The sequence below is a fragment of the Lathyrus oleraceus genome, chromosome 4, assembly GCF_024323335.1.
Source record: "Lathyrus oleraceus cultivar Zhongwan6 chromosome 4, CAAS_Psat_ZW6_1.0, whole genome shotgun sequence".
Lineage (NCBI taxonomy): Eukaryota > Viridiplantae > Streptophyta > Magnoliopsida > Fabales > Fabaceae > Lathyrus > Lathyrus oleraceus.
This window is the reverse complement of record NC_066582.1, coordinates 441,437,187-441,452,916: the sequence shown is the minus strand read 5'-3', so window position 1 is coordinate 441,452,916 and position 15,730 is coordinate 441,437,187. Positions and strand designations below refer to the sequence as shown.

Genomic DNA, 15,730 nt, shown 5'->3' with positions numbered 1-15,730 from the left:
GGAAAGATGACAAAGTCTCCATTCACAGGAAAAGGTGAAAGAGCTAATGATCTTTTGGCCCTCATACATACTGATGTATGTGGACCACTGAACATACCAGCCAGAGGAGGTTTTCAGTACTTCATCACATTTATTGATGATTTCAGTAGATATGGTTATGTGTATTTAATGAAACACAAATCAGAGTCCTTTGAAAAGTTCAAGGAATTCAAGAATGAAGTACAAAACCAACTAGGTAAGAATATTAAAACTCTTCGATCAGATCGAGGTGGTGAGTATTTAAGCCTAGAGTTTGATGACCATCTGAAAGAGTGTGGGATCCTATCCCAACTTACTCCTCCTAAAACACCCCAAGGGAATGGTGTATCTAAGAGAAGAAATCGAACCCTGTTAGACATGGTCCGATCCATGATGAGTCACGCCGATCTTCCAAACTCCTTTTGGGGACATGCACTATTGATAACAGCTTACACACTTAACCGTATTCCATCCAAAAAGGTTGAGAAGACACCATATGAGATATGGAGTGGTAAGAAACCACATATGTCTTACATGAATATTTGGGGTTGTGAAGTTTATGCGAAACGAAAAATTTCAACTAAGCTTGAGCCCAACTCTGACAAATGCTTATTTGTGGGATATCCTAAAGAAACAAGAGGGTATTACTTCTACAATCCTTCAGAGAGCAAAATGTTTGTCGCTCGAACTGGAGTTTTCCTAGAAAAGGATTTTATTTCCAAAGGAATAAGTGGGAGGAAAGTAGAGCTTGAAGAAATTCAAGAATCACAAAGCATCGATACACCTATGGAGGAATTAGAGCAGGAAACACAAGTAGTTGTGGAAGAGCAACCTGCTCAAGTAGAACAAGACCAGTGTAGGTCAAGCAGGATACGTCACCAACCTGAGAGATATGGATATCTCATAATTGATCAAGGTGATGTATTACTCATGGATCAAGATGAGCCTGTGATCTACCAAGAGGCCATAACTGGTCCCGAGTCTGAGAAGTGGCTAGAAGCCATGAAATCTGAAATGGATTCCATGTACACAAACCAAGTTTGGACCTTGGTAGAGCCTCCTGTAGGAGTTAACCCTATAGGATGCAAATGGGTCTTCAAAAAGAAGAATGGCATGGATGGTAAGGTACATACTTATAAGGCAAGACTAGTTGCAAAAGGATATAAACAAATTCATGGGGTTGACTATGATGAAACCTTTTCACCAGTTACAATGCTTAAATCTGTTCGGATTTTACTTGCTATCACTGTATATCATGATTATGAAATATGGCAGATGGATGTCAAAACTGCTTTCCTTAATGGGAATCTTCTTGAGGATGTGTACATGACACAACCTGATGGATTTGACATACTAGAAGAAGCCCAAAAGATATGTAAGTTACAAAGATCAATATATGGATTGAAGCAAGCTTCCAGAAGTTGGAATCTTCGTTTTGATGAAACAGTAAAACAATATGGATTCATCAAGAACGAAGATGGGCCTTGTGTCTACAATAAGGTTAGTGGGAGCATGATCGTTTTCCTGGTATTATATGTAGATGACATATTACTCATTGGAAACGATGTCCCTACCCTGCAACAAGTAAAGTCTTGGTTGGGGAAATGCTTTTCTATGAAGGACCTAGGTGAAGCAACCTATATATTAGGAATCAAAATCTATGGAGATAGATCACAAAAACTGCTTGGCCTAAGTCAGAGTACGTACATAGACAAAGTGTTGAGACACTTTAATATGCATGATTCCAAGAAAGGATTCATACCTATGCAACATGGCCTGTGTATATCAAAAACACAATCCCCTTTAACTAAGGAAGAAAGGGATCGCATGAATAAGATTCCATATTGTCGCATCCGCGAAAAACAACCGGCGAGCTGAAACAAAAAACAACACAGAGCCGCCACTGCGCGTTATTTATCCCAAGATAGGGAAAGGAAACGCTCAGAGAAACCTGGAAAGGAAATGGTCTCGCGACCAAAGAGAAAGGGTAAGGGAGTCGGTTACGCAAGGGGAAGGTATTAGCACCCCTCACGTCCGTCGTACTCGACGGGATCCACGCTCTAAGAAAAGAAAAGGTTGCTAAAACACCACACACACACACGCACCGAAGACAACACAGGTGGGGTTAAGAGGAAGAGAGCTCGATAGGACGTCGCATCCTATGCCTACGTATCTCGTCTGGAACGAGAATCAGAGCTGCCGTAGTTCGGCTTACGCACGCCAAACAACACAAAACACACAAACAGATGGCAAACGTGGAGCCCGACCGCCAATCACTGGACTTACGTCGGCATCCGAACCAAACACACAATCAAATAACAAGTAAACACACGCAAAAAAGAAAAAAAGTGCCCGGAGAGACCTCACACGGTCTCCTGCCTACATACCTCGTCTGGAACGAGGATCAGGGCGATGTAGTTCCCCCTCAAGGGAAAGAAAATATAGCCAGAAACCAAGGGAAGACACACTACCAGGGAGCTGGACTCGAGCCTAGTGTTGTCATGCATCATTACCCTATGTTCAGGTTTCTACCTACTTGCACAACTGCAAGCTAATCCTATCCAGGAATAAAGCAAGCATACAAGCATACAGATCAAAACAAGCATTTCAAGCAAATATTCACATAGCACACACTATAACCAGTCAAGTGAGGCTCAAATAATGGGTTTGACTGCCGAAGCAAGTCATCTGTACATGGGTATTATTCGCTCTTAACCTTGCCATTACGAGGCTAAGGTGAAGCAGATGAAAGGTGAGTGAAGATTAGACTTCATAGCTCTTATCCCTGACCAGGGAGAGCTTCAGACAAAGGAGCGTGGGTCCAGAATGGAGGGACCCTTCTACGCTCAAAGACTCTGACTCGATTGTGCAACAGCACAGGATCTTGGGTTTGTGTCCCAATGCATCAACACACAGCCGTGTGAGCAGAGGGACGACTCACAGGATAGTGGGGGATAGATTGCATATCCCTTTGATCCACCAATTGCCTCATAGAGGTCTTTACCTGCTTGGCACAAATGTAAACAACCATAAACATCGCCTCTTAAGGAGGACTTCAGACAGTTGCCTGGCCAAGTAACAGGCCAGGTCTTCCAGACTACATGAAGAATAGAAGTCCTACCTCAAGTGGTTTGAAAACCAAGCAGCAGCAAGCAAGTTCTTAAAGAACTGTAAGCGACTAAATGTACCTGAAATCAATCAAGTATCATCAGTACTCAGACAAACAAACAGTAAACAGCAAATGTTAATCTATACAGACAATACAAGTTAATGCACACAAGTGCAAGCTATAAGCTCAAGCTCAAGCTTCACAACCTACAAAACAAAGTCAAGTTAGTTTATAAACATCAACCAAACTCAATTCAAATTGCCTTGAAGCAATCTCCTTAAGCATTGTGCATTTCATCCTGAAAATCCACACCAAATGTGAGAAACTAGACCACTAGGCCAAGCCTAGGGTCCAAAAGGGAGAAAAAAAATCTAAACAGCAAGCAATACCAATCCAAAATCAACTTAAAACAATTCAAAAGCAAATGCAATTGGTCCCATGCTCATACCATTCACCATTATCATTTCATGCACAATTTGGCACAAACTAGATCAAATACAACACCAAAAGTCCAAACAGAATGACTTCAACCAAAAGCATACCAAAACAATTCCAAAATTCCTCAAATAATTCACACCTAAACAGGACATATTCAAGGTATAGCATGTCAATTTTCAGCTCAATTGGACAGAAGGAACTAGGTCAATGAAAATCAAGAAATCCAGACACAATTATTCAAGCCAATTCATAGCACCAACACATGCATTCACTTCAAAAATTCACAAAACAGTGAGAACAATTAAGAAATGAATGGGACCAAAACTATGATGTCCTATAATGTGTCTACAATCAGCATACCAAATTTCATCTTCATCCAAAACCATATGAGAATTTCACAAACAATATACAAACATGTGTCACACAATGTTACCAAATGAGCATACAGTGAAGAAAATTATCCATCAAATGGAAAATGCCACAGAAAAATCCAGAACAATTCACATGACATCTTAACATCTCAATGATCACTCATGCAAAATTTCAATCCAATCCAACAATCATAGGTCATGCAAATAAATTCATGAAGTTGACCTAGCTAGGTGTGACACAAATTGTCACACCTAGATTCAAAAAATCATATCTCAAACATCAGGTATCCAAAAATCATAAACTTTACATGGAAATCACCATCAACATGTCCAGAATGAGCACAAAAATTTTCAATCATTTCTTTACAAGTATGAGCATTTCATGATGAAAATGGCAAAACATACAAAATATGCACACAAGTCAAAGATCAATAGGCAAGGTCAAACTTTCTCCAAGCACAACTTATGTTACCATGCCTATAAAAAACTAGAGAGAATTTGGGATCTATAAAAAAAACTCTCACTAATTTTGGATTAATAATTAATTTTTTATGATTTTTCTAAGTTTTATGAATTATGGAAATAATTATTGAAATGTTTTAATGAATTAAAAGGAATTATTAAGCTTCAGTGGCATTGTTGTAAATACCGTGCCAAGGACCAAAACGACTGTGCAGCCATTTAATGCGTTGTCACACGCTGATTGGCTCAGCTTGGAGGGAAACAGAATTCGAATTTGGCATGCGAAAACAATGGATCGAAACAGCATAATTTCCAGATTTTCGCTTCATCTTCACGCGCTCAAACAAGTTCATCACCTTCCAATGCGGTTTCGCTCATTTCTCAACCAAAATACACAAATGGATATCCATTGGAAAGGTCTGAGCGTGAGGATTCCAAATATGTGATCAATTTCACCTAATTCCTAACATAACGCACGGATCGATCATTTTAGGTTTTGACATCAAGACTAAAAATCACAATAACTCGTCCTATGGTTCACCAATCCAAAAACTAATTGCAGCATGATTATCTACATGGAACGAACTTCAAAACGCCTATGGACTTTCAAAGAATCATGAGATTCGAATTTCATGTACCTTGAGATGGCAGCGTTGGTTCTTGTGTTCTTGGCGCGTGATGATCCAAAACAGATGGAGTATGATGCTAGGGAAGGTGCTTAGAACACTTAGGTTAGCTTGAAGTTGCTTCTAGTGGAAGAATTTGCAAAATGCCATGGATGCACACACTTTGAACAGTGGAGATTCGTGAGGATTTTGATGATGCTTTTCCAAAACAGTTGAAGAAGGAGATGATTGGAGAAGGCAGCAAAAAGAATCACACGAATTGATGAAGAATTGAAGGAGTTTTGCTCAATTTTGTTCTTGAATGTTCTTGAGCTTTTGGAGAATTTGGAGGGAAAAGTTTGTTGAATTTCTTGTGAAATGTGATTATGATCAAGAGTTAGTTATGATTAAGTATTTATACTTCCATTTAATCACATCCTTAATCATGAATTAGCAAAATGCAATGTGATTAGCAAAATGTGACTTTACTAAGCAAGGGCAAATATGTCTTTTCACATAGGCCCTGTGACAGCTGTATGACAGCTCACACACTCTCCAAATATCAGTTATGATGAGTTGGCATTGGTCTCATGGTCATTGGACTTGTAATTCTCATTTTCACCATGTCATGGCACTTTATGCATTTTCAAGTGCAAGTTCAAAAATGAATTGTTCAAATATTGCACCTTGAATGTTTATGACCATTCAAACCATCTCTAATTGTCATTTGTGAGGTGTTGCAAAAATCCCCATTCCAAAATTCTCATTATTTCTCAACTTGGACCATTTTGCCCTTGGATCTTTAACTGTGCACTTGAAAAATGACCTTTTGCATTGACCATTTTTGATGAATTCCAATTATGCACCATGAAAGTACATGTCAAATGGAGTTTGCACATAAAAAGATCATCCCATTTGGACACTCCATGTGGAAGTTATGCCACTTTAATTATGGGTCATTTTTGAAATTGAATGGACCATAACTTGCCAACCATACATGGGAAATTCAAGTTCTTGGACTTTTTGGAAAGGTGAGACCAAGATCTACAACTTTCATGTTGAACAAATTTTCATTTGAAGCTTCCTTGGACATGTAATTTTGAGGTCAAAAACTTTCCATTTTAGGAAACTTCCATTACAAGTCACTTTCTATTTTTGGCAATTTTTGTTCTGACTTTATTTTCTCCATTCTTGAGCTTTGACATGTAAAATAAAACTTGTTTCAACATGAATGAAGTGTATCCAACTCAATCCCACCTCCAAATCCAAAAAAATCAAGCACAGTTGACCACAGTTGACTTTTTCAATTGATAGATGAATCTGGCAATGCATTGATCCAACTGAGCCCCAATCCTCTGATGAAATGGCCCAAGGGTGAAACCCTAGCCTCAATAAGCTCCATATAACCATGAAATGATCCCCATATCCATCATAGACCCCATCTCCTAGCCATGCCCTGATTGGCCCAATGCAACTGATTAGGGTTGACCAGTGGTCAAAACCCTAATCTCAAGGAATCTGCTTCAACACTTGATGATGTCAAACCATGATGATGATGATGAATCATTGTAATCAAGATGAAGACCAATATCCTTTGAGAATCACAAAACCCTAAATTGGACCTCCACATCCTCAGATGATTGATGACCAGTCCAATGAAACCCTAGCTTGCACATGACCTCCTTTCTTCTGACCAAGACTTAAGAGGATGACTTGCACAATGTGACCACATGATATGCAATATGCAATGCCTAATGACCTAAAAAATGATATGCAATATGATATGCTAGTCCCAAGAGAGGAGGGCAAATTTTGAGGTGTTACACATATACATCTGCAATAGGATCTATCATGTATACCATGTTATGTACTCGACCAGATGTCTCGTATGCTTTGAGTGCAACGAGTAGGTACCAATCTAATCCTGGTAATGCTCATTGGGTAGCTGTCAAGAATATCCTTAAGTATTTGAGAAGGACTAAGGACTCATTCTTGATATATGGAGGCCAGGAAGAGCTGGCTATAATTGGATACACCGATGCTAGCTTCCAGACAGATAAGGATGACTTTAGATCACAATCTGGTTATGTGTTTTGCTTAAACGGTGGCGTTGTAAGTTGGAAAAGTTCAAAGCAAGACACAGTTACTGATTCTACAACCGAGGCCGAGTATATTGCTGCCTCAAGTGAAGCAAAGGAAGCTGTTCAGATCAAAAAGTTCATTAGTGAACTTGGCATAGTTCCTAGTATTGTGGATCCCATTGGTCTCTATTGTGATAACAATGGTGCTATCGCACAAGCTAAGAAACCTAGATCTCACCAACGATTCAAACACATACTTATGCGTTATCACCTCATTCGAGAGATAATAGATAGAGGTTATGTGAAAATATGCTGAGTACCTACACTTGACAATATTGCTGACCCACTGACAAAGCCTCTTGCGCAGCAGAAGCATGATGGCCATACTAGATTTATGGGCATTAGGGGTATGCCTGATTGGCTCTAGTGCTAATAGGAGATTGTTGGTGTAAGCCCTAGAGGCCAATACTTTTGGTACTTGTATCAAATTATTTATTAATAATAAAAGGCTTTTTCTTTATTATGTTTGTCTAATAAAGTCCATAGAATAGATAGTCCGTTTAATGTATCAAGTGTGACTTAATCATGAGATCACATTAAACATAAGGACATTATTCTTAAAGTATCCATAATCGAGATTTATTGTGAAGTGGGATAACATTAAAGTATTAAGACTATTATGTATATAGACTGATGATCACATCTCATGGATCATGGATAAGGAGTTATCAAGTCTTAAACATAGGTATGAATATTAAGAGTAATATTTATACTGGATAGACCCTCTATAAGAATACTATATAGAATGTTATGCAAAGTGTCATAAGTTATTCTCATGGTGATAATAGTGTATGCCACCCTTCGACCTGAAACCATTATGGACCCTAGATGTAGAGTCGAGTGCCTTATTGCTGATCAAACATTGTCCGTAACTGGATGACCATAAAGGCAGTTGATGGGTACTCCACGAAGCATGCTAAGGGACATGAGTGACCTAGATGAAATTTTCCCATCCTGCGTAACAGGATAAATGTCTATGGGCCCAATATTGAACTGGACAAGGATGACACGGTCTATGCCTTGTGTTCAATATAGACATAAGGGCAAAACGGTAATTGTACACATAAGTGTTATCACAAAAGGATTTGTCAGATCACATGAAATTTTCGTGTCTTGGGTAGCAGTGATGTGTTGCTAGATACCACTCACTATTTATTATGTTAAATACGTGATTTGATATAATTGTCAATGCCGCGAAAACCTACAGGGTCACACACAAAAGGACGGATTGATGAGAGATAGAGTAACTAAGTGTCGCATTACGCGAAAAACCGGCGGGAAACAAGAACAACAGAGCCGCCACCGTGCGTTATTTATCCCAAAAGAGGGAAAGGAAACGCTCAGAGTAAACCTGGAAAAGACATGGTCTCGCGACCAAAGAGAATGGGATCGGGAGTCGGTTATGCGAAGGGAAGGTATTAGCACCCCTACGCATCCGTCGTACTCGACGGGATCCACGCACAAAAGGAAGGAAAATGGTTGCTAAACACTGCTCACAAACAAACATCTACATAGGCTGAAAGAGACACAAGAAAACAAACAAGACTGACTCGGCAGGATATCGCATCCTGGGCCTACTTAGTCTATCAAACATAGACATCAGAGTCTAAGTAGTTCGGACTGGGGAAAAACATGCTCGCTATGATGTCGCATCCTATGCATACGTATCTTCTTGGACTAAGAAGAATCAGAGCATCCGTAGCTCGGCTAACACACGCCAAACAAACATACACGGGAAATCGACTGCCAATCGCTGGACTTACGTCAAACTCCACACAAACAGGCAAACATGGAATCCGAATGCCAATCGCTGGACTTACATCAGACTCCGAACCAAAACACACCCACACTGAAAACCAAATGCCACTTGATGGACTTATACCGGACTCCAAGCACACAACAAGACAATAGGATACGGAATGCCAATCGATGGGGTTACATCCATCTCCTAACACACACAAAGACAAAACAAAAAGGGCGCCCGGAGAGATCAGCTCATCTCCTGCCTACGTACCTCATCTGGTATGAGGATCAGGGCGACGTAGTCCCCCTACGCAGGGACAAAGGACTAGCCTAACCAGATAACAGAGGGAGACACAACTAGGGAGACTACGACTCGAGCCTAGATGTTATCATGCAAATCATCCCTAAGTTAAGGTTTCTAGCTAACTTGCACAGGGAGCAAGCTATCCTAAACATGACTTGCACAGGAAGCAAGCCAAACTAACCCTAACTTGCACAGGAAGCAAGCTAAAATAAACACACAAGCACAAATAGCACACACTATATGCAATCAGTTGGCTCAATCAAGGTTAGGTTTTAGTCGAGGGGTCATGTCAACCTCGACAAACAAACCACTGTAACAGGGTAATGTTAGCTCTTAACCCTAACATTGAGAGTTAGGGTGAAGCAGATGAATGGGAAGTGAAGATGAGACTTCACAGCTCTTATCCCTGGCCTGGGAGAGCTTAAGACAAAAATGTGTGGGTTCAAAAGGTGGGAACCCTTCTACACATATGACTAACACAATGTACAATGATCTTGGGTTAGTATCTGCAATGCATCAACACAGTGGTGTGAGCAAAGCAGATGACACACAGAATAGCAGGGGATGGATTGCACATCCCTGGTATCTGCCAATGCCTCTTCACTTAGGAGGTCTTTGGATATGTGCAAGGACAAAAGTAAACAAACACAAACATTGCCTCTTAAGGAGGACTTCAGACAGGTGCCTGGCCAAGTAGCAGGCCAGGTCTTCCAGACTACATGGAGAAGAGATGTTATACCTCAGTGCTTAAGCTATCAAGCAAAGCAAAGCAAGTTCACAAGGGAACTATAGCAACTAAAGTACCTGAAAACAATCCAAGATAATCAGTACTCAACTCAAACAGAAATCAAACAGCAAAGGTCAACAGTTAACTGTACAACTGTACACAAGCAAACAACAGTCAATGCACAAAGGTGCAAGCCATAAGGCACAAGGTACAAGTCTCAAACCCTACAAAATAAACCAAAGTTAGTCATCAACAATCAATAGGTCAACTCCAATTGAGTAAGCATCATTAAACATGGCAATTGTGCCCTTTGACCTGAAACAAAGCTCAAATGTGAGAGCACAAACCACTAGTACAAGACTAGGGTCAAAATGATAGCAAAAAACCAAAAAAGAACATGAAACTTATCCAAAGTCAATATCAAACAAATAAAAATCAAACCCAAGTGGTTCCACATTCATATCATCAACCATTATCATTTCATGAGGCAAAGAGTACAAAACATGCAATTTAGAACCTCAAAGGACCAAACAGAAAGATCCAACTCAAATCACCTCACAAACATTTCAATAAATCACCAAAAAATTCATGATCAAACAGAACTCATAACATGGTATACACACCAAATTTAAACTCATTTGGACCAAGGGAAGCAAGTCTATGAAATTCATCAAGTCAACACAAGTTCAAACAAGCTCATACAAGGCATCAAAACATGCATCAACTTCAAGCAATCATAAAACAGAATTGGCATAAGATAAATGAATGAAACCAAAGTCATGGCAAACTTCAAGATGTCTACAATACACATGCCAAATTTCGAGTCCATCCAATAAACCACAAGAATTTCACAAATCAAATAAAATCATGACCCACAAAAAGTCCACATTTGGTCAAACAGGGGAGAAATTATCCAACAAATAGGAAATGCATTCAAAACTTCCAGGAAAAATCACAAGCATGCTCAACATTCATAAGTATCAACATGCAAAAATCCAGATTATTTTGAGTTCATATGGCATGGTAACAAAAATCATCAAATTGGACAAGAATGGTGTGACACAAATTGTCACACCTCTATTCAAAAGATCATATCTCATCAACCAGGAATGATAAAATCCCAAACTTCATACCAAAATGACCATGAACATGTCTAGTTTAAGCACAAAAATATTCAGCCTCATTGGATTAAGCATCACCATTTCACAAGCAAAATGGCAAGGCATACACAAATTGGACACACATGCACAAACCCTAGGCAACTTAAAAATCCACACGTGCACAAATTCTGGAAAAATCACCATAAAATACTAGAGATCATGAGGAACAAAGTGCAAAAAATCCCATCTTATTTGGACCAATATTGAAGGACTTATGATTTTTCTAAGATCAGCATATAAAATGAAATAAAAATTGAAAACGAAAATGAATTAAATGGAATTATTTGGACATAATGGCAATTTGGTAATTCAGGCGCCACTTAAGTGAAACGCTGCGTTTCACTTAAGTGTGTGGCGCGCCCTGATTGGTCTCATGGGAAAAAAATAGAAAAAACATGCAAAAGCCAGGCAAGGTGAATCAAACACGATCTGGAAACGTGTTCTCTGGGGTTCTTGGTCATCTTCAACATGTTCATCACCACATGAACTTTTTTTCAGAAATTGGAAATGGATACACCATTGTGTTCGTCTCATCATGCACAACAACAATACAACAACGATTTGTCCTAATTCGAACTATCAAACACGAATCGAGCAGAATAACATTCAACAACCAAATTTACATTCAGCATATCTCTCTTAATATTCAATGAAAATCAAAACTATAAAGTTCAGTGTACTCATGGATGCAGGATCTATCAAACACATAGCACAATTTCACGAATGGTGGATTTCGAAATCTGACCTTTATGCAAATGCAGCTGTGAAATCGCAGTTTTCAAGGCTTGGAATGTGCAAACAGAAGCTCAATGGTGCTCAAGTTGATGAATGGAAGAGTGTTGGATGTTCAATCGCTTCAGATCCAGCTCAAAAGTCCGACTGCCATGGATGATGTTCAATGTAACAGTGCTTGAAAACAGTTCAACAGTTGTGATTCTCGGCCACAAATCACTTCCAAAAGGCTCGTGTATGCTTGAGCAATGAAGATCAATGCCAGTTTATGAAGATTTTGCAGAAAAAATGAAAAGAAAAAGTTGATAGCAAGAATGGAAATCGATCTAGATCTGAGTAGAAAATGAAAATGCTGATGTGTTTTCTGTTAGAATTATGATTTTATATGTGCTACTAATCCACCTTGTTAATTATGATTAAGCAAAATGCAATGGTTAATGAAAATGAGTGTTTGTGTGCAATTGCTAATTCACCCTCATGTGCATGGGGTGCATGCTACAGTACACGAAAATGGGCTTAAGCATACTCCAAATATCATTTTTAATCAAATGCAATTGATAGAAAGTGTAGAAAATGCTTATTTTGAAAGTCACTTTTTTAACTCTCCCTTTTTAAATTCAAGTCACTAAAAAAATTCCATTTTGATGTGATGACTTTTGATGAAATGTGATGAAGGATTTGGATAGAACAGGTCAAATGTGACTTGTAGCAAAAAACCTCACTCAATTTGGCCAAATGGTTCAAGAGTTATGCCTCATTGAAGTTCAACTTTTCTTGATAATGATTTGATCATAACTTGCCAACCACAAATGCGAAATGGATGTTCTTGGACTTTTTGGAAAGGTGAGAGCAAGATCTTCAACTTTCATGTTGGACAAAATTCCATTTGAAGCTTGTATGATGATGTAAATTTGAGGAGAAAAACTTTCTATTTTTGGCAATTTCCAATTACAGGTCATTTACTATTTTTGGCAATTTTTCATCTGACCTCAAATTCTTCAATCTTGATCTTTGAAATGTCAAATGAGACTTGTATGGACATGAATGAGGCCTTTCAAACCATCTCTCACCTTCAAATCCTTGATTTCAGGCACAGTTGACCACAGTTGACTTTCTAGGGTTTCTGGTGGATTGAACAATGACTGATGACTTCTGAGCACCCAATCTTTGACCAAACCACTTCAAAATGACCCCTAGGTCATGTGAACATGTTGAACCAACCCTAGGGCTTTGCTTCCTTGAGAAATGCACTTGCTTGCTTGATTGACTGATTCTCCTGGTCATCTTGACCTAATCTTGTCTGATGACTTGCACTTGGGCAAAGGACAATGCAATGTTATGCAGTGGACTATGTTATGTTAATGACCTCATATGAAAATGAATGTACAAAATGGGAGGTGCAAATTTGAGGTGCTACACTAAGGAATACCGTAATGTATGGTGCCCTTAAGTGAATTGTAGAACATCGTAAGGTACAGTGTACTTAAGTAGAATACGAAATATGGTAAGGTACCACGCGCTTAAGTGATTTTGACATATTATAAGATTTGGGCCACATACACTTGAGTGGGCTTTTTAGCTTGCAGCCCACACAAGTGGTTCTATAAATAGAACCCTTATGTAGAAGCATTTATGCAGTTGTAATTTCGTCTCTCTCTCTCTCTCTCTCTCTCTCTCTCTTAAAGCCTTCATTGATAGCAGTTAGCACTGAGATTGAAGGAATCCGTTTGTGTGGACTGAGTAGAGGCGTTGTCATCATTCAACGTTCGTGATCGCTCCGTAGATCTGCATCAAAGGTTACAATCGCCACAAGAGGTAACGATTCTATCACTGATCATGCCCATTCGTAAGGATCACTAATGGAGAAATTTTAAATTCCGTTGCTTTTGGGGCTTTGATAAGACAAGACTACCTTAGTACAACGTACGAATTGGATTCCCTTCCACCTTTTAGAATCTTAGTTGTCATCAAAAGTTGGGTCGAAACCAGATTCTGAACCTTCAGAGTCTGATGCCTTCAAATGTTGAAGAATTACTATAGATTTTGATCAATTAGAATCTGAGTAACTTCTTTGTGGAACTGAGTCTTTTGATATGCTTCGAACCTTGATATAGTTTGACTTCATAACTTGCATACTTGAACAAGTATTAGAAAACCTTATTGTTGTCTAAATAGATTATTATCATCAAAACCTTTTAAGGGTATGAACAAATCTTGTTCCAATGAAGTTCTTATCAAATTTATTGGCAAGGTCACCCACAAAGATACACTTGCTCCAGTCTGATAAATTGGAAGCTTCTCGTTCAACAATATCTTTCAAAGAAGGATTATGGTTATCCTCAACATGATCTTGATAAATTAGATGATCGACTCTTAGTTTATACTTTGAAAAACTATTAGAAATGAAGCTTACATCGGTTGAAATAGGCAGAACTGCTTCCAGTGGCATCTCGGTTTCAATTTCAAGATTAATCTTTGTCATGGTGAAAAAGGAGATGTTTACTAAAATAATAGATGCAACATAATATCAAACTTTTAGTTAAGAACATAATGGAAATAGAGATAGAAAAATATATTTTATTCTATCAAATTTAAAAAAAAATCTCAAATATATACCAAAATATAGACTAATACCTTCATAACCCACTTTCAACACATACACTAAATCAAAAACATGAATTAAAATTGACACAAAATAAAAACAAAGGATAAAAACAACCTTAAAAGCAACATAGTTGTCGGTGTTGTTAGACAACTATATAGAGCATGAGATTTACTTCCTGAATTCAACTAATTCACACAAACAAAACCAGAAAAAAAATTAACAAAAATTCTAAAAAGGATAAAATTGGAAATTGCATGTTAAATTAAAGAACTCGTTTTCAAATCAAAGGTTTTACAAGGAAACTGCAGTTTTTCAAGTTGAATATCGAGGAGCTCGTCGGTATTCATGATTGAGGGATCGTCGGGAAGAAGAAAATTTGAAAAGAGTTACCAAGAAGAAAAATTCATAATTATTGAATGAGTTGTGCGTGATTCTTGTCACTCGTTTTAATCTATGATCTAGATCTATTTTCTCATTTGTGTAGATTTGGACCAATTTTCTATGATGTTTGTATATCTAGGTCTAAAGTTATTAATCGAATATGAAGAACAATGAAACCCAAAAATGATGTGGATGAACAAATATCATAAGTTCATTTTCAAATAAATACTTGTGTAACCTAAAAAGAAAAACATAAACCATATTAAACTTGAGTGACTTTTAAAGGTTGCATCAACAAGAAAACATTAGCACGATAGATAAAAGCTTAGATCAACATGAAACATAAGCATAATAGGGAGAAATTTAGTTACCTCAAAGGGTCTGACCATGATAATCGCAAACAAAGTAAGGTTGAAAGAGGAAAACGAAATAAAGTTTTTTGTAAAAATTGGAGTATTAAAGGGAAGATTGGTAAATGGTGTATATGGGAGAAAAAAAGTGTTGGGAGGGGTTTGAGAGAAAAGACAGATGAATGATGTGATGGAAGAAGGTTGATTAAAAGAGAAAGTTAGTTAGGTGGCAAAAGAGTTTGTAGAGGGAGAGTGATTAGACGTTTTCTTTTTCCAAAATGTAGAAGGTGATGAAAAGCATTTGTTTGAAACCATAAATAAATTTTGGTTAAATAATAGTTGAAGTAGAGAGAAAGTTTGGCGAAAAGTTATTTTGAAAAGAGGAATCAAGTTAGGTTTGAATCATTGTACAAACTTAGTTGCGAAAAAATTGTTTTAGGCAAAAATTAACCCCAAAATGATGACGTGCTAGATGAAGAGGAAAGGGTAGAAAAGAATTTTCTAACCATATTATTTTCTTATATGGTAGATAACACAAAAATGTTAGGCTTAAATGCACTTTTGATCCCCTTAGTTTAATAATT

The 15,730-nt window shown here is 38.1% G+C and overlaps 1 long non-coding RNA gene across 1 annotated transcript; it reads right to left on the bottom strand.

Moving 5' to 3' along the window:
- Positions 1–14,421: 14,421 nt before the first annotated feature.
- LOC127075967 (uncharacterized) lies at positions 14,422–15,490 on the bottom strand. Its single transcript, XR_007786728.1, has 2 exons — positions 15,168–15,490; positions 14,422–15,034 (listed from the first exon to the last, which is right to left on the bottom strand). It is a non-coding gene; the product is annotated as an uncharacterized LOC127075967 (long non-coding RNA).
- Positions 15,491–15,730: the final 240 nt, after the last annotated feature.